The sequence below is a fragment of the Protopterus annectens genome, chromosome 13.part0, assembly GCF_019279795.1.
Source record: "Protopterus annectens isolate FY-2018-M chromosome 13.part0, PAN1.0, whole genome shotgun sequence".
Classification (NCBI taxonomy): Eukaryota; Metazoa; Chordata; order Ceratodontiformes; family Protopteridae; genus Protopterus; species Protopterus annectens.
Window position 1 is genome coordinate 662,268,734 of NC_056747.1, and position 27,591 is coordinate 662,296,324.

A 27,591-nucleotide genomic window follows, 5' to 3' on the forward strand; every position below is an offset into this window, starting at 1 on the left:
ACTATATGTATTAAAACAAAATTTTACCAAGATGCTGGGCTCATAACTTTGGTCCAAAACATTTATCATAAATCACCATATAACACCTCTCATGGATATATATATCCTTACATACTTGAAAAGCATACACCCCCAGCAAGAACATACCCACAATACACTTTCTACATTATATTTGGATGTTGAAAAATGCTTCAAAATCCTTCCCAGTCATACCTCCTATGCCATTCTTGTTTTAATAACTGATAGACATATTATTCCTTCCGTTTAACTTAAACTAGTACACACGTGTGAGAATGCTCTATAACAGATGATCTAGCATGGTCGTTGTTGCAAAATATCCAACTTCTAATGTTATGAGAATGTAAAAATGAATGACCAGGTGGCCACCTCATGAATGGCATGGCTCAAAACCTTCCTTGAAAAAGAGTGCCAAGGTAGAAGCTGCCTTGACAGAATGCACTCATGTTCTTTTCACAGCAGAAGACAATTTAGTTCACTAACCACATGCAGATCATTTACTCAGTAGATGGTTTGCCCTCCTTATGGATAAAGGCTACAAAAATGGTTTGTTGTCAGATGAACGTGGTCCTGTAATTGTCTGTGGACATGTAACAAGCAGTATCCCATGTCCATTGATTCTGGAGTTAAGAAGAACACTAGCAGCTGGTCTGACTTACGAACAGCTCAAACCATTTTTAACATAAAGGTAGAAATCATAATAAGGATAATTATCACTGTGGAAAACTGTGAATGGTTTCTTTTGTCATCAGGGCTTGCACCTGTCACCATGGAGATGGGTTCCTGAATAGAAAAAGGAGTAGCAATGAGGCTGTCAGATCAAATAGCCTAAGGTCAGCTGCTGCTCCAAAATAGAAGATACCAAGCTCTTCTCCATGGCCATATATGAATGACTCCCCCTAGGAGCTGCTTGATCAATGCTTCAAAATGTCAGATGTGACAGTAGCAGGAGACAACTGATACAGCTGAAACATGCATTGTTCTAAATCAGTAAGTTAGACCTGCTCTAAAGAACCAAACAATTCAGCAAGAATGGTTACATCCACTTTCATATGTTTACAGGCAAGTACTAGGCTAGTTACCTTTGTGGGCCATTTTAAGCCTAGCCAATTCCTTTCTGGTGCTTGAATTAAACTATCCTATTTGGTGTTAGACTGTCTAGTTGCACCACCACTGAGAACCAATGCAGCCTGCTCCAAAGTGGACCTATTCCCTGCATTCCTTTTTCACAACCTAAGAAATTAGGGGCTGTGGGGAGGGAAGGCATACAAGGACTGGTGTCATCACTAGAAGTAAAAGGTATCCAGACACCAGGCCTTGCTGTAAGGGAGACAGTAAACCAGGAGTTGATAGTTTGCTGGGGAGCAATTTGTGGCTTTCTGCAGTGTTCAGCACTTTGAAGGCAAGTATGCTGCCCTGATATTCTGACTGGACCAATCTGCAAACTTGCAGAACTGGATTACCAGCAATGCACAGAAGACACCACTTCATGCCCGATTGTGATCTTTCCAGTGTTGAGCAGTAGGTCTCCCATTTTCACTGATTCACGAAGACTTTTATGGTGAACAGGAGTGCTAATGTCTACTTCAGATTGCTGTGCATTTGCAGAAGGCAAGGATGCATCTGAAAAAATCCCATTTGGGCATCCCATGCAAAATCTGAGTATCAGTGGTCAGAAATTGGGTAGGCCATGGCACTAGAATGGTTTTCCTTCATTCCTACATACTTTGTCCACTCACCATGTGAATTCTCTTTGGACAGAGGGCAACAAGGAGAGTTCAACTTCCAGCAGTTGAGACTGTTGACTCCAAGAGTCCCCCCCACAGGAACTAGTGAATCCTCCTCCTGCACATTCTGAGTTGTGGAACCATCAGAATGGTTCCAGCTATGTAACCATGTAGCCAGGGATGTCTGGAGGCAATGGGTTACATGGCTGCAGCCATATATCCCAAAGCCTTCAGATATCCGTGGCCGTCAAGCAATCCCTACTAGTCTGCTTGCAAAAGGCGGAACTTATGCTGAAGAACTTCTCTCCTTCAGGAGGCAGACCCTAAGCACAAACCCCACTCTTCTGTGGTCAGGATCACCACTATAAAAGTCTTGATCCTACCTAGAGTGAGGCTTGACTTGAGAAGGATGACTAAAAATCTCTGATAGTTGAGGCAATCTGTGGGAAAGCTGGGAATGCTTACAATTTGGTATAATGACTGTCTGCAACAGGCAATCACATAAGTAGGGGTATAAGTGGAAGCCTTTTTGTCTGGTAAAGACCAACACTGTGAACACCCTGGGCACAAAAGAGAGCCCAAACGGCAAGGAGATAAATTGGAAATGCTTGAGTCCTGACCTGAATCTCAGAAATGTCATGTGTAATTTGGGAATAAGTATGTGCTAGCAAGCATCCTTCAGGTCCACATTGCAATGAGAAAGAACCAAGAGAGGACTAAGAGAATAGTGACTGTAGGATGAGCATCCTGAATGTGGGTACCTGCAAGAAGAGATCAAGACCGAATACGTCTTGAATCGGTCTCCACAGTCTGTCTCTTGTAGGTACTAGAAAAAAGCATGAGTAAAAAACTAATTCTTCCTCTGCTAGCACCCATTACACTGCAATCCTGATCTAGAAGCCAATAAATGAAGGGCAAGGCCAGACATAACAGATCTTCTGGTACCAAGGACATCCCCATGAAAGGTAGGATGGACTCCTCTTGTACCCTTTTGCTATGATGCTCAACACTCAACTGTCTGATGATGAAATTTGCACAAGCATGGGAAAAAAAATCTACCTTCCCAACAGGGTTAAGTGCAATGGAAGGGGGAGAGGAGAAGGTAGCAAGGGTAGGGAAGGAATTTGATTTATAGCTATTCACAAAGTTTGTGAACCTCCACATTATATCTTTCGCCATATTCTGCCACGTTTGCTTCTTTCTTGATTTCTTTGCTTTCATCTGTGGATCTTTTGCCTGGCACCTGAAAAAGGTGTCAGTCTTGGAAGGACAACTCTTGCTATACTGTGGGACTGGGGAGTGAAAGAATGTGTCGTCTGCATGATCTTGCATTTTTTTCCCCACTATGTTTTGAATACACCCAGCAGGGGCTTCCCAAACAGACTTCCTTGTCTATGGGGGAGACTCAAGAGTTCCCCAATGATGTTGTCCTGTAATGTCTGACCCATAAGCAAGGCATGGTGCCTGATGATTGAATTGGTAGCTTGCTGCCTTAGAGACTACATCTACTACATTGTAACCATTCCTTATCGTGTTTCTCCACAGTTTAAAAAATGTGAAGACATTTCAGGATGTGGAACTTGAGAACATTTCTACCTGAACCTCTGTGGACAAGTCCCTTATTTGTATAAGGACTCCTGCAGTCACACTGAATAAGCAATTTATTGCCCTAGACAGCAAGATGGCCGGACTATACATCTGTTTTCCCAATATTTCCAGGAATTTCCTTTCATTCAGTTATGTGCATGGGCCTGGTACAAGCTTACCACCACTTATGACCCTTTGTAAAATCCTTGGGGCGGATATTTTCCTAAAGTATTGGTGCAATTACTGCATTCTGTAAAATGTATCAGATTCCTTGGTTGCAGGGGATTATGAGTTTGGCTGCAGGGAGGCCAATAGGAAGGCATCCACAAAGACTTCAAATGCCACAGGAATCACTGTGAGCTTAAGCTTCTCCAGCCCCAACCCCACCAGAGTCTAACGTGCTTCTTTGTCCTCATAAGGGTGACTCCTAAAAGCATATGGTCTTGTGGGGAACGTGATGAAATGAAGTTCCCTTCACTTTTGCTGTATTCAGCATGTGATGCGGGAAGGTGCAATTTGCAATGTATAGTTTAAGTCATGGTGTTCATCCTGGATGAACTAGATTCCATAACATGCAAAGTACTCCTCTATCTCCACCTGTTCTGGGGTAGTGGATATCAGGAACCTGTTAGTCACTGCTTGCTACTGGTGAAGAGTTCTGACTAAAGATATTGCATAAAAATCATACAGGAACCCACCCAACTATGAAGGGAACATGCCACTTGGTGTGGCTTGCTCATGGAAGAATGCTCTCTCTGGTTTCAAGAAAATGATTCTTAAATTCCCACATCCTAGCTCCTTTTGTCTGATGCTCTCATGCTCCCAGGTAGTCAGTAATGGAGGGCAGAGTTCTTCCTCTTAAGATATTGAAGATAATGTTTGGAGGTCTGCCATTTTAAGAAAAGGTGCATGTAACATATCTGGCACTTGGCCTGGGAGGATGTGGTAGTAGCTACTTGCATACCCACCTCAAAAGGGAATGGACAAGGCCAGTAGACCTATTAGATGCTACTACTATGGACTTGACACCAACTTGCTGGTTGAGGCATACTCAAGACTTTTGTAACAGGGGTATAGTAATTTTCTTCTCCTCAATATCTTTCCAGACTATCCTCTCTCTTCAACCTCCTTATGCCAGTGCACTATTTAATGGGTTTTCTTGAGGCTAATGCTTTCCCACAAACAGAGTAGGTGACTACTCAAATGCTTGCAGCACGGTGTCCAATTCCTTCTACATTAGCCATGTTCTAAGTGCAGCTTACCCTCTTTAGGTTTCCCTATTAAACCTTGAAAATATGGCAATCCAGCAAAAGGTGATATTTTCCCAAATTTTAACAAAAATAAAAATAGTGGAGTGGACTCTTATCTCAGCAATGGCTCTTCAAGCCTGTATGAGATATATCCCAGAAACTGCTACTTAATTTTAAAACAGTAATTAGAAAAAAAATTAAAGAAACTTTCCCCAACATGACACTTATCTTTTGCAGATTTGCAACAGAAGTCCTGTGGCTATATGCCGAAATTAGTAATGATAGACATGTATTCCTAAAGGGGGGGACTGAAGATGGCAAAGGCCAAGCACTTGATTTATCTGGGAAGCAAGACTGCATTTAAATGTATATGGTACATCACCCTACATTTTTACGTACAAGACCTGCTAGGCAGATGTCAACTTACTGCTGACTCCCACATGTTATGACTACTATTAAAACAGCAACCTAATACTAAACATCTTTCCTTATCCACCTATACCTGACCGCAATACTCTGATTTATTTATTTATAAATCTGTTAACCAGGTAGGTGCGCTGGTCCAGGGCCCCATTTCAGACACAGCCCAGGCCATAAGGCAAAGCAACAGCATTTTCAATACTGACTTATGCTATGATTTATTTTAAGGCACAGTAACAGTATTTTACAATACAAGTACATTACAGGTAGTTAAGAAATGGGTAACTGCAGTAGCAGCACAAAAATTTCAACGTTAACAAGTACTACATTTATTGGACAAAACTGATAAATTCAAACATAGGCCACTAATAATAGCAATCTCTACAGCTTCCAAAAAAATGTCTTTTACAAGACAAATTGCAACCTTTCAAGACTTGCATTCCAATATACACACAGGCTTTGAAGCAAATAATGGTTTACCCTCACAGTCTTGAGTACAGACAAATATGAAAGGTGACTACTGGCTCTAATTTACCCAAAGGTGATTAACCATTTCACACAGCTTTAATCAGTCTATTACCTCACTCTGTCTACATAAATACATTCCACCCAAGACTGTATCCATTAAGAAAAACTTAAAAACACTTGGGAATGTACAACAGTACTGCTGTCTTGGAACTTAACTGTAATTATATATTGCTGAGTGTATTCATTGTTGTAGTCATAACACTTCTAACTCCTGCCTGCAAGGAGTCCACTGACAGGCTCGACCTCTTGAGCTCTACCTTTCTTTCTAGGATTTGGATTAACGGACATAATGGTAACAATGTCACTGGTATAGGAGGGTCACAAGACAATGTCATCTTTATTGCTTTTTTTTGCCTTGTCTAAGCCATAAGAATACAAGTGGACTTGGAACAGTCATCCTTCAGGAGCAGTGATTAAACCCTATTATACAATGACCCCCCATTAATATTCCAAAACGTGCACGCTGATTGGCCAGCGTGCACATTGTAAATCGACTTATACCAATGGAAAAAGGTCCGGTCGCCCGGACTTTTTCCATTAGTATAAGTCTCTTTTAAAACACTGTCTCGCTATGTTAAGAGTTTAACATAGCGACACAGCTTTAAAAAAAGCAACGGAGATCTCCGTTGCTTTTTTTAAAGCTATCTCGCTATGTTAAACTCCTTTAACATAGCGACACAGTGTGTAAAAAGCAACGGAGATCTTGCTTTCTCCGTTGCTTTTTTTTTTAAACATGTCTCGCTATGTTAAATGGGTTTAACATAGCGAGACAGCTTTAAAATAAGCAACGGAGATCTCCGTTGCTTATTTTAAAGCTGTCTCGCTATGTTAAACTCATTTAACATAGCGAAACAGCAAAAAGCAATGGAGATCTTGCTTTCTCCGTTGCTTTTGGCCACAGCTCTGATGTACTGCATAGGCATATGCATGCGCAGTACATCAGAACTGCCGCGGATACCAGACAGCTGCGGAAGGGCAGCAAAGAGGCATTATACAATGCCATTATTTAAGAAAAGTAATTATTTATTTTCTTAAATAATGTCCTAGTATAATAGCAATAAGCCACGCCTGGGTGTGGGTAATGCGGGATTTACCCACGGTTGTCTTTTTTGGTCCCTCGGGACCAAACCACGCCAACCGTGGGTAAATCCCGCATTACCCACACCCAGGCGTGGGTTATTGCTATAATGTTCCAAACAACTTCTCCAGGTTCTACATGAGTCAAGGTGAAAGAGGGTGCCTAGAAGGGATAGAGAAGCAAGATAGCAGTAAAGCAAATATTGCAGCCACCCCTACCCCATGAATGCAAAAGGAGAGGGTGATAAGAAATGTTTACAACTACAACACTGAATATATTTGAATATCAACAACTATGATTAAGTTCTTAACAAAAGCTGTACTACTTTCACTGTAATATTCACTGCTGCAATCATGACAACTAGAAATACTCCTAGAGCTGAAGAACGATTGGGTGGCTGACCCTGAGAAAGTTGTAGAGGGCAGCTGCAGCAAATGCTGCCCTGGCACTTGATACAAAACCTAGATTGTATTGTTTGGATAAAGTATAGAATGACTGCTTACACTACTAAAAAGGCTACAGTGGCAAAAGGAAACTGGTCTTAACATGGCCAGAACCAGATCTACTATGAAACAAATGGCAAAAGCAGATATAGTGAGATAGCCATTTTGATGCAGTCTCCTTATTTGCAGGCTTTGATTCCCTGCCCTTTGCAAATGAAACACTGTCCACATAAAATCTGTTTATGTAAACCTAAGGAATGTAAAATCTTATCTCCCTCAAACAGTGAATTTAGAAAAATGACAGGGAGGTGAATGGTCTGGTTTAGTGACAGTTCTGTTATCACTTTTGCCATAAACTGCTTGAAATGTTATCCTATCCTTGTGAAAATTCAAAAATTATTCTTTACACACAAACTTGCAATTTTGACAACCTCCTGGGAAGAGGTACTGGAAGAATATGGAAGTAACTGGATCAAAAGATAGTGATGTGAGCTGTTCTATGTCAGAGTTAAGGTCTCATGCTAGTGCAATCAACTTTTTTGCAGTCCAAGATGCAACCTCCCCTCCCCTTCAGGAATTGTACAACTGTCAGCTTGCAGTAGCAGACAAGCTGCAATAGCAGATACATGCATCTTCAAAGGGGTATACAAAAGTCTTATTTTGTAAATGTGACAGAGGTGAGAACCAGGGATATTTGTGCAAAAATATAGGTCTTGGTTTCTAATAATGCAGCACAGAGGGGATCTTTTCCATCTTGCTAGGTAAAATTTCCTTGCATTAGGGTTCCTAGCCTCCCTCAGTTTTTAGCTTTTCCTCCCTGAATGGGATGAGTGCTAGGATAATCAAAGTTATTAGCCTTAAAGGTCACATGTTGGGTGTAGCATGGACTCTCTGTTCTGAGTTAGGAGGTGGATTCTGTCCTTGCCAGGTCAACAGGAGGAAGAACCAGTGATGTCTTGGCCAAAGGGGGGGGGGGGGGGTTGGGGCATGTAATAACCTGGGGATTAAGGTTATTGAAGGAGAGAGAGAAACAGCCATGTCAATAGAATGAAGGTGGCATCTACTTCCCAGGCACCTGGAGATGCTGCTACGATGTGCAATTTTTCAGTTGTCCACTATCTGGATGAGTAAAAAGGTCTACTTTTTGCAAACTCCATTTATTCAGTTCAAGAACACATCTTTAACATACAATTGCTGGGGTCTGCCTATATCCTGCCCAGCTTGTCTAGTAGGGCGCTGTCTTGAGATGGGATGCAGTTCATTCTGAGGGTCAGACCTGACTGCTGCATCATCCCCCAAGTTTACAATGTTAGCTTGCATCATAAGTAGGAATGGGTACCCCTTGCTTGCTAGTGTACTATATAATGCTGGTGTTGTCCATAAGGATGTTCAGGGTTCCCAGTCTCCAAATCTGTTAAATACTTTCGGGGATAATATCACTGCAATAATCTCTTCAAAACTGATGTGTCTTTCTGAAATTCTGTTCCATGAACCCTGATTACTCAAGTCTCCATGTGCTCTGCAGGCTGTGCTGGACAAGTTTGATGACAGTCAGATCTCCCTGTAACATTGTGAAAGGTACCTCTGAGCTGAGGTATACCCAGTTTATCCACCAGGGAAGCTCTTTCTGTATACAAGATACGACTGAGACTGGATATTTCAAAAATTGGGTGCTACTACACCATTTGTTTTTGGAGGTATTACAGCTTCTTCATGTGAAATTTTGCTAGAGGAACCATTAGCATGCACAGGAGCTATTTACTTCAGAATGTACAGTTGTGTACACTTGCCATGTATGTAGATGTGAGTGTATTCACTGTTGCAGTCCTAACAAATGGGTTATCTGGCTCCCAGTAGCCCTCGATCGGCCCGAATAACAAAGGTAAGGGAATATGACGTCGGCTGCCGTTGTTTGTATAGGACATCAGTATCCTTGATACAAAAGGAGGCAGCTGACGTCACCTCCTCAGTCTTTCTTGACACAAATGTCAGGAGCCCCCAAGTAAACAATGCTTAGACAAAAAATAAGGCATCCTTGGTAAACCAAATAAAACCTGCATCTTAGGAAAGGAGAGCAGGAGAATACCAAAACTGAGGGAAGGAGGGATGGTAACCAGGACTGCAACAGTGAATACACTCTAACATCTACATTTATGGTAGGTAAACAACTGTACTATGCTCATCGTGTTTCACTGTTGCAGTCATTACACTTGGGTTGAATCCCAAAGCTGAGGTTGGGTGGCTGGGCCTAAATAGAATTAGGAGTGGCTATGAGGCCCTGCAGAACTGCAGTGGTAAAGCCTGCTCTGGATTTAGAGTAAAGAGGTAAGTGGTAGTGCTTTGTAAAATTGTGCACTGAAGCGCAAGTTGCAGCCTCCAAAATGTCCTTGGTTGGCACTCCTCTGAGGAAGGCTGCTGAAGTGGCTGCTGCTCTGGTTGAATGTGGCCTAATGCCCTTAGGCACTGATTTGCCATATTGTGAATAGCAGAAACGAATGCAGTGGCCTATCCATTTTGAAACAGTCTGCTTTGAAATAGCTTTTCCTTGCGATCCTGCAGCATATGTCACTAAGAGCTGCTCAGTCCTTCTGAAAACTTTAGTTTTGTCCAAGTAGAAGCGTAGCTGTCTGTGTATGTCCAAAGAATGCAGAAGTCTCTCCTCCTTATTCTGTGGGTTTGGATAAAAGGTAGGCAAATGAATGGTTTGGTTAAGAGCCACACTGGACACTACCTTAGGCATAAATGTTGTGTTTGTCCTTCGAGAAACCCTGCCCGGATGGAAAATAATAAAAGGTTCCACAGCCATTAGTGCCTGTAACTCAGACTCTTCTTGCTGAAGTAATTGTTAGGAGCAGAGCTGTTTTCCATGATATGTATTTTATCTCAGCTGTATTGGCTGGCTCAAAAGGAGGCAGTGTGAGCTTTTCCAAGACAAAATTGAGGTCTCATGCAGGTATTGGCGATCTCCTTGGAGGTCTTATGTTCTTGGCCCCTCGGAGGTACTGCCTTAGCAGTGGATGTGAAAACATAGGTGGTTCCATATTGTAATGAGCTGAAATGGCAGAGGCATGGATCTTAATTGATGAGAAGGATAGGCCTTTGTCCAGCATCTCAGTTAGGTATTGTAAAATCTGAGGAATATTTGGTACAAGCGTGTCAATTCCTTGTGCCAGATTCCAAGCACAGAATCTCTTCCATTTTTCTGCATAAGATTTTCTGGTGCTGGGCCTCCTGGCCTCCAAAATAACATCCATAACTGCTTTAGAGAGAGGTGTGTTCTGAATGGTTACATTATCCGCCATGCAGCCAGATTTAGGGTTCGGAGTTGGCTGTGCAGGATCTGATTGTTTTGTTGGGTCAGTAAATGAGGAATTTGAGGTGATGTCCAGGCTGGGCCTTGAGACAAGCTCTTTAGGATTGGGAACCAGTGCTAGCATGGCCAGTCTGGGGCAATCAGCATCATTTTTGGCTTCTCTTGTCTGACCTTTAGGAGTACCTTGGGGAGGAGAGGCAGTGGAGGAAAGGCATATACTGTAAGGGTTTTCCAGCTGAATGATAGAGCATCCACTTTCCATGCTTGTTTGTGATGAGTCCTTGTGCAGAATATCTGTAGTTGGCAGTTGTGAGGGGAGGCAAATAGATCTATGTCTGGGCATCCCCATTTCCTTGTTATCATGCTGAAGATTTGTGGATCTAGTTTCCACTTGTGAGGATCCATGAGGTTTCTGCTTAGTTCGTCTGCCAGAGTATTTGTCTTTCCTGGCAGGAATTGTGCTTGCAGGTGTACTTGATAAGTCAATGCTGTGTTCCACAAAATCATGGCTTGTCTGCAGAGGGGGTAAGAATGTGTGCCTCCCTGCTTGTTTATGTACCACATGACTGTAGTATTTTCCGTCTTTATCAGCAGTTGTCCTAGATAAAGTAGATCCTTGAAGGCTGTCAGGGCATTCTGTACAGCTAGTATCTCTTTTTGATTGTTATGAAGATGCATTTGGCTTGCTGGCCATGTGTCCTGAATAAATTTTCCTGCCATGTGGGCCCCCCCAGGCATAATCTGATGCATCTGTTGTTAGTGTCTGCCTGGCTGTGGGTAAAGTGAAATGTCTGTCCCTTGTTGTGGTGACAGGCCTGTGCCCACCATCGAAACTCCTGTTGCAGGCAGGGAATGAGGGTAATTAATGTTTCCAGGCTGAGGCAATGTTGAGTCCAAACACTTTTTAGATACCATTGTAGTTTCCTCATATGCAGTCTTGCATATGGAATTAGCAGAATGCAGGATGCCACGAAGCCCAAAGCCTGCAGAATTTTTCTTGCAGATAACTGGGTCTTTGTTGCCAACATTTCGAAGAAGTCAGTTGCCTTTGTTTGTCTGGCGTGAGATAAGCCATCTGGGCAGTTGTATTTAAGCTTGCACCCAGGAATATTATCCCTTGAGAGGGTACCAGTTTTGATTTATTTTCATTTACTGTGTACCCTAGGCAAATTAGTAATCTTTTTACAAACACCAGATGCTTCAGTAGAATGTCCTTGTTCTCTGCTTGAATAAGGCAGTCGTCCAAGTAAGGATATATTTGGATTCCTCTTTGTCTGCAAAATGCAATTACTGGTGCCAGGCATTTTGTGAAGACCCTGGGTGCAGTAGATAAGCCAAAGGGCAGTGCAGAGAATTGGTAGTGAATTGATCCAGCTATGAATCTGAGGTATCTTCTGCAAGATTGTCTGATTGGGACATGCAGGTATGCCTCTTTGAGGTCCAAAGTTACAAGCCAAGCCTTCTTGCCCAGCATGGGCAGAAGCTGCTGCAGAGTCAACATTTTGAATTTTAGAATGTCCAGAAAATTGTTTAGAATAGACAGGTCCAGTATTGGTCTCCAGGCTTTGTCCTTTCTGGGCACCAAGAAAAGTCTTGAGTAAAATCCTTGTCCCTGCTCTTGCTGTGGTACTCGCTAAATAGCCCTCATGTCCATGAGGGATGAAAAGTACAGTTGTGTACCTACCATAAATGTAGATGTTCGAGTGTATTCACTGTTGCAGTCATTACACTTGGGTTATCCTGCTGGCAGGCTACCCGCAGTCAGCCTGAATTCCAAAGTCCTGGTCCGGCATCAGTTTCTGTCGCCTCTTCCCTGACGTCAGGGCGCCAGGGGTATTTAAGATGCAGCAGACGCCATTTTCTTCAGTTTTCCTTGCCCCAGATGTCAGGTGCCCCCAGGAAGGTAGGCAATACATATTGCTTATAAAAACATGCAGTAAAATAAAAAAATACCTTCATCTACAAGCAAATACCCCACATAGGTTGTATAGGATAGAGAAGTATAGATAAGTCCCAGCAAAGAAAGGGGGATGGAGGGTGGGTAACCTGGACTGCAACAGTGAATACACTCGAACATCTACATTTATGGTAGGTTCACAACTGTACTATGTTCATCATGTTTCACTGTTGCAGTCATTACACTTGGGTTGAATCCCAAAGAAGAGGTAGGGCGGCTGGGTCTAAATAGGATTAGGAGTGGCTATGAGGCCCTGCAGAACTGCAGTGGCAAAGCCTGCTCTGGATTTAGAGTAAAGAGGTAAGTGATAATGCTTGGTAAAAGTGTGTACTGAACTCCAAGTTGCAGCCTCCAAGATTTCCTTGGTTGGTACTCCTCTGAGAAAGGCTGAAGTGGCTGCTGCCCTGGTAGAATGTGGCCTAATATTTTTAGGCACTGACTTGCCATGATGTGCATAGCAGAAATGAATGCAGTGTCCTATCCATTTTAAATAGTCTACTTTGAGAAAGCCTTTCCTTGTGATCCTGCAGCATATGCTACAAACAGTTGCTCAGTTTTTCTGAAAGCTTTTGTTTTGTCCAAGTAGAAGCCAAGCCTTCTTGCCCAGCATGGGAAGAAGTTGCTGCAGTGTCAACATTTTGAATTTTGGAACATCCAAGAAAGTATTTAGAATGGATAGGTCCAGTATTGGTCTCCAGGCTTTGTCCTTTCTGGGTACCAAGAAAAGTCTTGATTAAAATCCTTGCCCCTGTTCTTGCTGTGGTACTTTTTGAGAGCAGAAATTTGATTTTGCGCCTCTGCCCATTGATTTTGTGGCAGGTCTGGCATACCTTTTGGCCTTGGTAGGGTGTGAAAGTGGAACCTGTAACCCTGAGAAACAATATTCAGTATCTATTTGTCCTGGGTGATCATGTGCCAATTTTGTGAGAAAAGTGCTAGTTTTCCCCCTAAGGGTGCTGCCAAAAGGTAAGTGCTTGGCATTTGTAGAGGGAAGTCATTGGGACTGTTTCCTATAAGATTGTGATTTGTCTTCTCCGCCTTTGGGGGCTGAAGCACCCCATTGTTTAGGTCTGTATGAGCCTTAGGGCTGAGATCTGCTTCTTGGGTGTCTGTATCTGCCTCTTTGTGACCTGTCTGACACTGGAAAGGACAAATTTTAGAAGGCCAGTTCCTGCTAAATCTAGGTGGCTGAACCTGTAAGAAATCCTTTACTGTCTGCATTGATTTTGCTTTATCCTCCATTTTCTTTAACACCTCTTCTGCCTTTACACCAAACAAAGTATCATGCTGTAATGGAGCATCCAATAATTTTGCTTTAGCATGATCAGGTAAACTTTGTTCTTTTAACCAAGCATGCCTTCGAATGACAGAACCTGTAACTGCGGCCCTGCAAGAAGCCTGAATCAAAACCACATTGCAGAGTATGCTTTCCCACTTGTTCAGCTGCATGCAATAAATCCTGAATTTCCTTATTGTCAGTACATTCTGAGCTTGTAAGCATTTTCTGTTTTAGCAAAGACATTAGGTATTGTTGATATTTAAGCATGTGAAACTGGCAGTTTAAAGCCCTTACAGCTAAAGTAGCAGAAGTGTAAACTTTTCCCCCATCTATCCAGTGCTCTAGAATCCCTATCAGAGGGAACAGGGTTTTTTGCAGTGGAAGCCTTGACCCCTTTGGGACCCTGAGAAATTGTTTCTGGGTCAGCAGCAGGGTTTTTATAAAGAAATTTATGAGAGTCTGGGACCCTGTAATACCTATCTGGCTTGACTGGTGCAGGGGGTAAAGAATCAGGAGACAAACTGGATTCAGAAAAAACATCATCAACAAGATCTAGTACAGGAGGGATAGCAAGGGGCCTGTGCTGAGGCAGTAAAAAAGTCCCTGAGCCTTTTCTTGGATTCTGAATAATCCTGGCTCTCCCAATGGAAATGCTCCCTCATGGTGTGCAGGGTTTCCCCAAAAGAGTAATCCTCAAGAGGAGAGACTGAAGGGATTGATTCTTCAGCATCAGAATCCTAATAGGGAGGAAGAGAGTATCCCTGTTCAGAAGAGGAGTCAGGAAATGGAAACCTGATCTGAAGAGTCATATTCTGTCTCTTGCCTAGGCCTTTTATCAGGAGGGGGGATGGGAACCCCTGATCAAAGTAATTAGGTATTCGGCCATTTTAAGCATCTGTTTCTTTGGCATGGATTTCTGTCCAGGAAAATGCTGTACTTGTTTCTTTGTCTTTAGAGCTGTTTTAGTCTTTGCCTTTGAAGCTGAGGTTGGCTTGACATATAACTGTGTAGGTCTGAAAACACCCTCAGAACCCGATGCCTGGTCAGCAGCTCCAGATCCATCTGAGGGAATAGTTTCCGAGTGTCCAATACCTTGAGTATCCAGGGGCCTAGTTGGCTCCACATGGGAGTCGGAAGCGGCCTGTGGCTCTGAGGTAGCGAGCGTCAGGGGCTGTGAAAGCGCCTCACTGAGAACCGGCGACTGGCCTAACGGAAGCCTCGTCGGTTTTGGACCTCGGATGCCTGTCCTTTTCCTTGCGCTTTTTATAAACGCCAGTCATCGGCTGTTCTGATGGCATTATATAATGAAATCTTCAGCCAAAGTAATGAAAGGCAAAATTGTACCGACGCTTAACAGTGCGTTGGTTAAATCTAGCACAAAACCGACAGCTAACAACATTGTGGTCAAGGCCTAGGCAAGGAATACAGTAAGAATGAAAATCCTTAAGAGGTATTTGCTTCCCACAAGAAATACAATTGTTAACTTTTTCTGACATCTGTCTGGAGCAAGAAAAAAGTTTCCCCAACGGGGTACTTGGCTTTAATGATGACTTCGGATCTGAAATTCGATTTCGAAAATCTCAGGAGTCGGCCGACCGGCACTTGCTAACTGCTTTTGCTAAGGGCACCGCATGGCAAGAAAGACTGAAGAAAATGGCGTTGGATGCATCTTTTATACCCCTGGCGCACTGACGTCATGGAAGAGGCGACAGCAACCAATGCCGGACCAGGACTTTGGAATTCAGGCCGACTGCGGGTAGCCTGTCAGCAGGATAACCCAAGTGTAATGACTGCAACAGTGAAACACGATGAACATCAGCAGTGGCAAACTCCGCCCTGGATCTAGAAAACAAAGGCAAATTATAATGCTTTGTAAAAGTGTGTACAGAAGACCATGTGACAGCCTCTAAAAATGTCTTTAGTAGGGACACCCCTTAAAAAAGCTGCAAAAGTGGAGGCTGCTCTTGTGGAGTGGGTCCTCACTTCTTGAGGAGGAACCTTGCCATGAAAGGAATAACAAAAGGAAATACAGTGTGCAATCCATTTAGAAATGGTTTGCTTAGAAATAGCTTTGCCCTGAGCTCCAGGAGCAAAGCTGACCAATAGCTGAGCTTATTTCTGAAGATCCTTAGTCCTGTCCAAGTAGAATCTGAGCTATCTGTGTACATCAAGAGAATGTAAGGATCCTTTCCCCTATATTTTGTGGATTAGGAAAGAATGTAGGAAGGTGTACGGACTGATTAAGAGTTAGGCTAGAAACCACCTTCGGCATAAAAGAGGGATTGGTCCTCAGGGAGACACGATCTGCATGGAAGATGAGAAAAGGCTCCACAGCCAAAGCTTGCAGTTCTGAACCTTTCCTTGCTGAAGAAATAGCCAAAAGGATGCAGTTTTCCAAGAGAGAAACTAAGTTTACAGTGGCAGCTGGCTCAAAAGGAGGAAGGGTGGGCTTCTCAAACACAAAATTCAGGTCTCAGGCTGGAATAGGTGCCCTTCTGGGAGGTTTTAAGTTGCTAGCACCTCTGAGAAACATTTTCATCAGGGGATGAGAGAAAATGGGTTGTTCAAAAGAACAGTAAGCAGAAATAGCTGAAGCATGAATCTTGATAGAAGAAAAGGAAAGTCCACTTTGAAGCAATTCAGCCAAGTATTCCAGGATCAGAGGAAGAGTAGGCTGAAAAAATGATTCCCCTTTTTCCTGCATCCAATGATATAATCTTTCCCATTTGCCAGCATAGGACTTTCTAGTGCTAGGCCTCCTGGCCTCACGAAGTACGTCAACCACCTGCTGGGAAAGGGAAGAAGAAATGGATTGATTCATACAATGAGCCATGCTGCCAAATGGAGAGTCTGAAGATGAAGATGCAGAATTTTTCCCCCTTCCTGAACCAAAAGATCTGGTTTCAGAGTAAGATGCCATGGAGGAAATTGGGAGCGACTGCGAAGCAAAGGATACCAATGCTGCCTGGGCCAGTCTGGAGCTAAGAGAATGGCCCTTGGTCTTTCATCCCTGATCTTCAACAATACTCTGGGAAGAAGAGGAAGAGGAGGGAAGGCATAAATTGAAAGAAGTGACCAAGGGAAAGACAGAGCATCCACTTTCCAGGCTTTGCTGTGATGCTGTCTGGTGCAAAAAAGTGGCAGAAGGTGGTTGTCTGGGGAGGAGAAAAGATCCACCTGCGGTGTGCTCCAATGCTGAATGATGCTGTAAAAGACCGTTCTGTTCAGCTGCCACTCGTGAGGATCCAGGGTTTGTCTGCTCAACTGGTCTGCCAAAACACAGAGTCTCCCTGGAAGAAACTGAGTTAGAAGATGTAGGCCCAGTGATGCTGCTGTGGACCATAGAATCATGCTTTGTCTGCACAGGGGGTAAGAACGAGTCCCTCCCTGTTTGTTGATGTACCACATGACTGTGGTGTTGTCTGTTCTGACCAGCAGATTTCCAGGCCAAAGAAGATGCTTGAAAGCGAGTAAGGCCTGGTGAACTGCAATTCTTTCAGGTTTATGTGCAAGTGCATTTGCTGGGCGTTCCAACATCCATGTATGCATCTGCCATCCAGGTGAGCTCCCCATGCATAGTCCGAGGAGTCTGTGGTCAGAACTTGAATTGCAGGAGGTGGACGGAAAGGCATGCCCTTGTTTTTCAAACAGGCTGTCGCCCACCATAGAAACTCTCTGCAGACAAGGAAGCAGAGGAATAATCACTTCCAGGTCCTGTGTATGTTGACACCAAAGGTTCTTGAGGTACCATTGCAATTTCCTCATATGCAGCTTTGCATATGGAATCATGACAATACAAGAGGCCATGAATCCCAGAGCTTACAGGTATTTTCTTGCAGTGAGCTGGGACAGGCTTGCCAAGTCCTTTAAGTAAGTGGAAAGAGTTGTCTGCTTCTCCTGGGTGAGATATATCATCTGGGAAGCAGTGTTCAGACTCGCTCCCAGGAATGTTATCTCCTTTGATGGTACCATTTTTTACTTTTGCTAGTTGAGAGTGTAACCCATGGAAAAGAAGGGTCTTCACAAATTCCAAATCCTTTAACAGCTGTTCCCGAGACTTTGCTTGAATCAGCCAGTCGTTCAAGTAAGGTTATATCTGAATTTTCTTCTGCCTGCAAAAGGCAATGACTGGAGCCAGGCACTTTGTAAAAACTCTGGGAGCAGTAGATAAGCCAAATGGCAATGCAGAGAATTGAAAATGATACTTGTCCACTTTGAAGCGAAGGAACTGCCTGCAGCTTTCCCTGATGGGGATGTGCGGATAAACTTCTTTGAGATCCAAAGTTACCAGCCAGGAGTCCTTGTCCAACATTGATAGCAACTGATCAAGAGTGAGCATTTTGAACTTTGGAATCACCAAGAAAGAGTTCAGAATGGATAGATCTAGGATAGGCCGCCTGGTGCCTTTTTTTTTTTTTTTTTTTTTTTTACCAAGAAAAGTCTGGAGTAGAAGCTGTGGACCACCTGCTGAGCAGAAACTGATTCTATTGCCCCCAGATGCAACAGAGACCAAATTTGCTTTTCTACTAATGCCCTTTGATTTGAAGGAATGTCCGGGAACCCTTTGTGGACAGGAAAGGAGTGGAAAGAAAACTTGTGTCCTAGGGATACAGTTCTGAGTACCCATTTGTCGTCCGTGATGGTGGCCCAGACCTTTGCAAAAATGGCCAACCTTCCTCCTAAAGGAAACTCCGGGCAAGCAGGAACAGGCAGAAGTTGGACAAAGTCATTAAGAATGCTTGGACTGAGATGCAGGCTTAGAACTTCCTGACTTAGAAGTGGAAGCATGCCACTGTTTAGTCCTTTGAGGGTAGCCCCATGACCCCTAGCAGGTTTATAACCTCTGTTCCTAGAATGGTTCTGTCCACTGGTATCAGGAAACATCCAACTCTTAGAAGGGTAGTTCCTGCTAAAGCGAGGAGGCTGAACTTGCAGAAAGTCTTTAACTGCATGGACTTGGCCTTATCCTCCATCTTCTTGAGCACCTCCTCTGCTTTACTGCCAAAAAGACTGTCCTTGTGTAAAAGTACATCTAAAAGCTTGGCCTTGACAGGCTCTGGATGGTTCCCTGAGCCAAGCATGCCTCCTGATAACAGATCCAGTAGCTGCAGACCTGCAGGAAGCTTCAAGAATGTCAAAACCACAGTGTAATGAATGCTTGTTAACAAGACTGGCAGAATTAAGTCCTGCATATCGTTATTCTCCGCTAAGAGAGGCATACTGGAAATATTTGCCTTAATAGCCTCCAAGGTATGCTGCTGATACTTGAGTATATGAAAAAGGCAATTGGTAGACCTAACAGCAAGAGTGGCAGAGGTATAAACCTTCTTACCCCTCCTGTCTAGATTCCTAGATTCTCTATCAGAAGGAACAGGATTTCTGGTAACAGTAGCCTTAACCCCTTTAGGCCCTTGAGAAATAACCTCAGAGTCAGCCAGAGGATTACAATAAAGAAACAAATGAGAATCAGGAACTCTGTAGTACCCGTCGGGTTTCCTGGGAGCTGGAGTTTGGAGTCAAGGAATTTTCCCGAAAAACATCATCCACCACGTCCAACACAGAGGGAATAGCCAGAGACTTTTGCTGAGGCAAATCCAAAAATTCTCTGATCCTTTTCTTAGATTGAGGGTAGTCTTGACTTTCCCATTTAAAATGCTTCCTAAGAGTATTCAAAGTATCACCAAAAGAATAATCCTCTGGAGGAGAAGCAGAAGGAATTGATTCCTCTGCTTCAAAATCCTCAAAATGAGAAAAAACCTGAGAAACTTCCTCTTCATCAGCAGAAATGCTGGAAATCTCAGTACCTGAAAAAGATAAAGCTTCTGGGGAGAAAGCCCTGCCTCTTATGGAGACTGTGAGCCCCTAATAAGAGTCAAAAGATCATTAGCCATTTTAACCATCTGAGATTGAGGGGAACAAGAAGCAGCTGGAGCCCGTTTCTTCACAGGCTTGTGACTAGAGGATTTACCTGAAAGTCGGAAGGACTCAGGAGGCTTGGCTACTGAAGAGGTCATTGGTATGTGCCTGCTGTCACAACGAAGAATGGAGGCCTCGGAAACTGGAGTCTGCTTAGCCACAGGTTGAAGGTCAGAAGACAAAATGGAAGCCGGAGGCATGGAGGACTCAAATGGTCTCACCAAAGGCCTGTGGAGGCAAATCCATGGACTGCAGGGGCTGCAAAGGCGCCTCACTAACTACTGCCGGACTGACTACCAACTTAACGTCGTCTGTAGATTTGCCCCTCTGAAGCCTATCTCTGTCCTTGCGCTTCTTAGGAACAGCCAAAGCCTGAAGACCAGCAGATGCCATACTGACAAACTTGGGCCAAACTCCAAAGTGCTTAGCTAAAAGCTTAATCCGACGACAAATAGTACACGGATTAAAAGAAGCACATAGATCAGAGCTAGGTATGTCGTGGTCAAGGCCTAAACAAATAATGCAGTAAGAATGGAAATCTCTGTGGGGAATCTGCTTTTTACAGACAAGACAATTAACTTTTTCTGACATTCATAAGGCAAGAAAAAGAGGATCCCCAACGGGGTACTTAGTTGTAGATGACTTCCACTTTCGTAGTCTGAAATCAAAAAGGTAAACGGCCAACCGGCACTAGTGCAAAAAAGCTTTGCTTCGGGCTCCGCAGCAAAGACTGAGGAAGTGACGTCAGCTGCCTTCTTTTGTATCAAGGATATTGATGTCCTATACAACAGATGGCAGCAGACGTCATATTCCCCTTACCTTTGGTATTTGGTCCAATTGAGGGTTGCCGGGGGCCGGATAACCCATTTGTTAGGACTGCAACAGTGAAACATGAACATCTTGCTGGAGCTCAGTTGATGTAATGGTGCTCTCTTCCAAAACTGTGTGAAGGTACAAATACAGTGACAGCATTTTGTCCAGGGAGAGAAAGGCACTGTCTGCTGCTCTATCTACTAAAGTCCATCAGGAACTCACCTTGCCTTGCAGGGCATTAGATGGAACTTTGGTTTAGAAAAAGACCCATGTTTTGAAACATGCTTGCCTTGCAGGGCATTAGATGGAACTTTGGTTTAGAAACAAACCCATGTTTTGAAACATGCTAAGGTAAACTGTTGATCCTTTGGCATTTTCTCTAGAAATGTTAACTGACTCAGGCAATCAAATAAGCATGGGTAGACATGAATGACCTTGGTATTGCAAAAAGCAATTATGGGAGACGGGCACTTTACAAGTACCCTGGGTAAAGCAAACAAGTCAAAGGGCAAGATGTGTATTGGTAGTGAGCTTCCCCTTCCTCAAATCTTAGGGACTTACTGTGCACCTCTGTAATGGGAATGTGAAGGAAGGCATTCTTTAGAAACAAGGACACTGGAAAAGGAGGAGGAAATAGACTACATTGAAGTCTAAGCATCTTGAATTATGAAACTTTTAGGAATGAGTTTAATTTCGACAAGCCTAAAATCCATCTCCAAATGCATTCTTTCCTTTGCACTAGGAAAAGTCTGGAATAAAACCTTTTCTACTTTTGGTATTCTCTTTACATTATCTTGATCGAGATGGTCCTCAAGCAGAGGTGGGAACAAGTCAATTTGTTCACTGGGGACTGCAGGAACTCCTGCATATTGGGGGTCTACATGGGAACTGAAGTGTGTAAACCCCATTTCAAAACGCTGATTGCCCACTAGTCCTGAGTGATAGCTTCTGCTTCCCCAGAGAGAGGCCAAAATGCCCCCCTATTTTTACAAGAGGGCAAGTAGTTGGATGATGGGAGAAGGCGATGAAGGATAGGATTAGGCATCCAGGATGGGGGAGGGAGAAGTTTGCCAGTTAATAGCTGTTTCCTCAGAATGCTATGGCCTTCGGGGCCCCAGCCTTATTTTACTCTGCTTGTCATTATTTCTGATACTGTGCTACACTTCAGTTCTAAGATTTACATTTTTCCTGTTCAAGGTAAAGATTCTAGCCTTTAGTAGGGTAGCTTCTGCTACATCCTGGAGGTTAGGAATAACAAAGCTGTTTTATACACCGCATGGCTTTCACTTTTTCCTTCATTTAGACATCTTTTCAGCCAGGGGTCCAAAGAGGAGATTGCCAGACAGACATGTCTCAATCATCTTCCTAGTTCAGTAGCTGCTGCCCTGCAAGACTGATATAGTGCCATAAAGTATAGTTGTGTAAAATCTTAAACATAACAGTAGATGGCCTTCACTTCACTCCTGCAGTATTCTTTACATAAGGGATTCCCTGCCAAGGGTAGCCCAACATCCAGCCAGTATACCAAAGCCTTAACAATTTACAGATGTCGTAAGTGACACGTATGCTTCCCATACAAGCCATAGGGCATAAAGGTGATGTAATGGATGTACATACTTCAAAAAAGAATAGCCCCAGGAGGAACAATTATTTCTAGGAACTAGGAACATGTGCATCCAGAAGGAGAAAAAAGAAAATAATTCCAGTTCAGGAAGGCAGAAGGAGTAGGGCAGAGGAAAAAGAGGAGGAGAAGGGAGGGAGCAGATACTGCAACAGTGAAGAGGACATCTACTGTTATGGTAAGATTTTAGACAATTGTACTATGTCCTTCTATATCATCGTTGCAGTATTTTTTTTACACAAGGGAGAGTACATAAGAATAAGAGGAAACTTGGTAGGAGAAGGCACAGGAGCCCTCTAGAAACCCATGCAGGATAGCTCTAGCAAAACTAACTTACTCTGGAAACATCCAACTTGTAATGCTTAGTAAAGGTATGGACAGAAGTCCAAGTAGCAGCCTCAAGGATGGACTTGGTAATGCAATCCTTTGAAAAAAGCACAACAGGAAGTAACAGCTCTACTAGAACGAGCCTTTACAGAGGTAAAACATTTACCGTGAAAGGAATATCAAAAAGAAATGGCTTTAGAGATCCAGGAGGATATGGTTTGCTTAGAAATGGTCAAATCCAGAGATCTGGGATGAAAGGAAACAAAGTTTTTCAGATTTGCTAATGGATTTAGTTTTATCCAAATAATATCTGAGCTGCCTAAGCAAATCCAAGGACTCAAGAACCTTCTCACTAGCAGACTGCACAGAAGGAGAAAAGGAAGCCACATTAATAGACTGATTAGGAGGCAACTCATTAACTACCTTGGGCATAAAAGAATTAGTATGAAGAGACACCCTGCCCTTATGAAAAACTAAGAAAGGAGGAACAACCACAAGAGCCTGTAGTTCAGAGACTTTTAGCTGAAGTAAGGGCCAAAAGAAGAACAGTCTTCCAAGTACAATGTTGCAAGGAAGGCGAAGTTGCAGGTTCTAAAAGAGCCAGAGTCACATTTTCAGGCACAAAACTGAAGCCCCAAGAAGGTGGAATAGGCTTCCTAGGAGGCCTGATATGAAGGGTGCCTTTGAGAAAGTATTTCACCTCAAACCTACAGGCAAGAGAAGGAGCCAAGGCAAAACAAGCAGAAGTAGCTGAAAGGTAAGCTTTAACTGAATATGTCAACCCGGCATGGAGCAGTTCATACAAATAAAAAAGAGAAAGTACAGTTGTGTACACTTACCATAAATGTAGATGCTCGAGTGTATTCACTGTTGCAGTCATCACATTTGGATTATCTGCCTACAGGTAGCCCTCAGCCGGCCTGAATACCAGAGTCTTTGGATTTCTGCATCGGATGCTGTCGTTTCTTCCTTGACGTCAGGTCGTCAGGGTTATAAAACATGCAGCAGATGCCATTACATCAGCTTTTCTTGCCCCAGATGTCAGGTGCCCCCCACAATAGGAAACAATTAAATGGTATAGTAAACTCCCATCAAAAAGCAAATACACAAGAAAAAATAAATATACCAACCAGAAGGAGAGGTAGAGCCAAGAGAAGTCAGGGGGCTGGAGTGAGGGTAACTAGGACTGCAACAGTGAATACACTCAAACATCTACATTTATGGCAAGTGTACACAACTGTACTATGTTCTTCATGTGTCACTGTTGCAGTCATCACATTTGGGTTGATTCCCAAAGCTAAGGAAGGGAGGAGGAAGTTAAAGAGCATTAGGGCCAGTTATTAATCCCTGCAAGACTGCAGTGGCAAATCCAGCTCTGGATTTAGAAAAGATAGGCAAGTGGTAATGCTTGGTGAAGGTATGTACAGAGCTCCAGGTAGCAACTTCTAGGATGTCCCTGCTAGGGACCCCTCTGAGAAATGCCGCAGAGATAGATGCAGCCCTGGTGGAATGTGATCTTATCCCCTGTGGGGTAGGTTTTCCATGGTGCTTGTAGCAGAAATGAATGCAATGGGCTATACATTTGGAAATGGTTTGCTTTGAAATGGCCTTCTCCTCTGCCCCTGAAGCAAAGCTAACTAGCAGCTGCTCAGATTTTCTGATAGGCTTAGTAATGTCCAAATAGAATCTAAGTTGTCTGTGCATGTCCAGAGAGTGCAGTAGTCATTCCCCTTTGTTTTGTGGATTAGGGAAAAAAGTAGGCAAATGAATGGACTCATTTAGGGCCACAGAAGACACCACCTTGGGCATAAAGGAAGGATTAGTCCTGAGGGAAACCCTGTCCACATGGAAGATAATGAAGGGTTCCTCTGCCATGAGGGCCTGCAATTCAGACACTCTTCTTGCTGAAGTGATGGCTAGAAGGAAGGCTGTTTTCCAAGAAAGGAATTTCAACTCTGCTGCTGTAGCAGCTGGATCAAAGAGGGGGGGGGGTGAGCTTTTCCAATACAAAGTTAAGGTCCCAGGCTGGAGTGGGAGCTCTCCTGGGGGGGGGGGTCTTAAATGTTTGGCCCCTCTAAGGAATTGCTTTAGCAAGGGGTGAGAGAAGAGGGGTGGGCTCAGTATTATAATGTGCTGAAATGGCAGAGGCATGAATTTTAATTGACGAGAAGGCTAGGCCCCTGTGGAGCATTTCTGTTAAGTACTGTAGAATATGATGTAAGCTGGGTACCGTTGTGCCCATCCCCTGAACCAGGCTTCAGGAACAGTATATTTTCCACTTTTCAGCATAGGATTTTCTAGTACTAGGCCTCCTTGCCTCCAGAATGACAGAATACCTGCTTACTGAGGGATGCTAAGGGAGAGCTCAAGGAATTAGCCAGGCTGCAAGGTTCAGGGTTTGAAGCAGAGGATGGAGAATCTGGCCCGCCTGCTGGGACAGCAGGAAAGGGGTCTGAGGCAGGTGCCATTGCTGTAGCAGTGTCATACTGTGCATGAGGGGGTACCAGTGCTGGCGTGGCCAATCTGGTGCAATCAGTATTGTCCTTGGCTTGTCCTATCTGATCTTTAGTCGAACCTTCGAGAGGGGAGGCAGAGGGGGAAAGGCATAAACTGAGAGGCTTTCCCAGGTAAAGGACAGGGCATCCACTTTCCAAGCTTGGCTGTGGGGAGTTCTTGTGCAGAATTTGTTCAATTAGTAGTTCTGAGGGGAGGCAAACAGGTCTACCTCTGGAGTCCCCCCATTTGTTCCTCAAGAGGGTAAAATATTTTGGGCTCTAGTTTCCATTTGTGTGGATCCATGAGATTTGTGCTTAGGTCGTCTGCCAGTGAATTTAGTTTGCCTGGCAAGAATTGAGCTTGCAGGTGTACTTGGTAGCTCAAGGCTGTGTTCCAGAGCCATGGCTAGTCTGCAGAGAGGGTATGAGTGGGTTCCCCCCTGCTTGTTTATGTACCACATAACTGTGGTGTTGTCTGTCTTTACCAATAGTTGTCCTGGAAGAATACGGTCTTTGAAGGCTGTCAGAGCATTCTGTACAGCTAACATTTTTTTTTTGATTGATATGCAGGTGCATCTGTCTCGGGTTCTATTTGCCCTGAATGCACTGCCCTGCCGTGTTAGCCCCGCATGCATAGTCTGATGCGTCTGTTGTTAGGGTTTGGGTGGTAGGGGGTAGAGTGAAAGGGAGTCCCTTGTTGTGGTAGCAGGCCTCTGCCCACCAAAAGAACTGTGTCTTCATACAAGGAATGATAGAAATCACTGTTTCCAGGTCCTGAGAATGTTGACCCCATAGGCTTTTTAGATACCACTGGAGTTTCCTCATATGCAGTCTTGCATATGAAATTGGTAAAATGCAAGAGGCCATGAACTCCAGGGCTTGCAGTATTTTCCTTGCAGATAGCTGGGGTTTTGTGGCCAATAGTTTGAAGTAGGTTGTCAAATAAACTTGTTTCTCCGGAGTGAGGAATGCCATCTGGGAAGTTGTGTTCAAGCTTGCTCCCAGGAATACAACCTGTTGGCAGGGTACTAGGTGAGATTTCTTTTCGTTGATGGTGTACCCCAGTGAGGTTAGAAGTTCCTTTACGAATGCCAGGTGTTGTAATAGCAAGTCCTGGCTTTCTGCCTGAATCAGACAATTGTCCAAGTATGGGTAAATCTGAATATTTCTCTGCCTGCAAAATGCAATGGCAGGAGCTAGAAACTTTGTGAATATCCTGGGCGCAGTAGATAAGTCAAAGGGAAGTGCAGAGAACTGATAGTGCCCGGACCCTGCCCTGAAGCATAGGTATTTCCTGCAAGATTCCCTTATTGGGATGTGCAGGTAAGCTTCCTTTAAGTCTAGGGTTGCCAGCCAGGCATTCTTGGCTAGCATGGGAAGAAGCTGTTGCAGAGTTAGCATTTCGAATTTTAGAACTACCAGAAAGGTGTTTAGAATAGAGGGTCCAGGATAGGATGCCAGGAGTTGTCTTTTATGGGCATCAGGAAAAAGTCTTGAATAAAAACCTTGTCCCCTTTCTTCTGCTGGGACAGGCTGAATAGCCCTGATATTGAGAAGAGAGAGAACCTGCTGTTGGGGCCTCCACCCACTGATTTGGGGGTAGATCTGGCCAACCATTTGGGGTTGGTAGGGTGTGGAAGTGGAATCTGTATCCTTGGGAAACTATGTTCAAAACCCCTTTGTCCTGGGTAATGGGTTCCCAGTTTTTTTGCATGCAGAGCAAGCTTTCCTCCTAAGGGAGCAGGTAGTAGAGTAGGGCTTGGAAGGGTTAAGGTTAAGTCACTGTGCCATTTTTCCATAGGGGGGTGGTTTACTACTCCCTGCTTTGGAAGTGGAAGGCCCCCACTGCTTAGGTCTGTGCGTAGCCAAAGACTGTAGTCTAGGGGGTCTGCTGTTCCTGGGTTTGGTCTGAAAAGGCCTAGAAGGGATTGGAAAGGACCAGGTCTTTGAAGGCCAATGCCTACTGAATCTGGGAGGCTGTACTTATAGGAAATCTTTAACAGTTTGCATAGATTTAGCTTTTTCCTCCAATCCTTTTGAGGACGACTTCTGCTTTGTTGCCAATGAGGCAGTCTTTAAGGGAGCATCCAGTAATTTAGCTTTTACATGATCTGGCAAGTTTTATTCCTTAAGCCAAGCATGCCTTTTAAGTACAGACCCAGTGACTGCAGCCCTGCAATATGCTTCTAAAGTGTCAAAACCACATTGCAAAGTATGTTTACCAACTTGTTCTGCACAATGCATTAGCTCCTGTAATTCTTTGTGTTCAGTAGTCAGGAATCAACATCATTTTCAGTTTAAGTAGCCCCATAACATGCTACTGATACTTTAACATATGAAAATGGCAATTTAAAGCCCTAATGGCCAAAGTAGCAGAAGTGTATACCTTCTTACCCCATCTGTCTAAGGCTCTAAAATCTCTATCAGAAGGAATAGGATTTTTGGCAGCAGTAGCCTTAATGCCTTTTGGTCCTTGGGAAATAGTCTCTGGATCAGAAGAAGGATTCTTGAAGAGGAACTTGTGAGAGTCAGGTATTCTAATACCAGTCAGGTATTCTGGGAGCTGGAGGTAAAGTATCTGGGGTAAGGCTAGATTCTAAGAAAGCATCATCTACAATGTCCAGAACAGGAGGGATAGCTAAAGGCCTGTGCTGAGGTAGGAATAAGAATTCCCTAAGTCTCTTTTTTGGAGTCAGAGTAATCCTGGCTTTCCCAGCGGAAACGCTCCCTAAGAGAGTGTGCAAGGTTTCACCGAAAGAAAGATTTGAAGGGGAAGCAGAGGGAATGGAAATCCACTACATCAGAATCCACATAAGTAG

At 43.7% G+C, this 27,591-nt stretch overlaps 1 protein-coding gene across 1 annotated transcript in view; it reads right to left on the minus strand.

Annotated features, from left to right (window-relative positions):
• The window catches only part of PITPNA (phosphatidylinositol transfer protein alpha), a 1,003,333-nt gene that overhangs the window by 219,223 nt on the left and 756,519 nt on the right, over positions 1–27,591 (minus strand). The window lies entirely within an intron of this gene.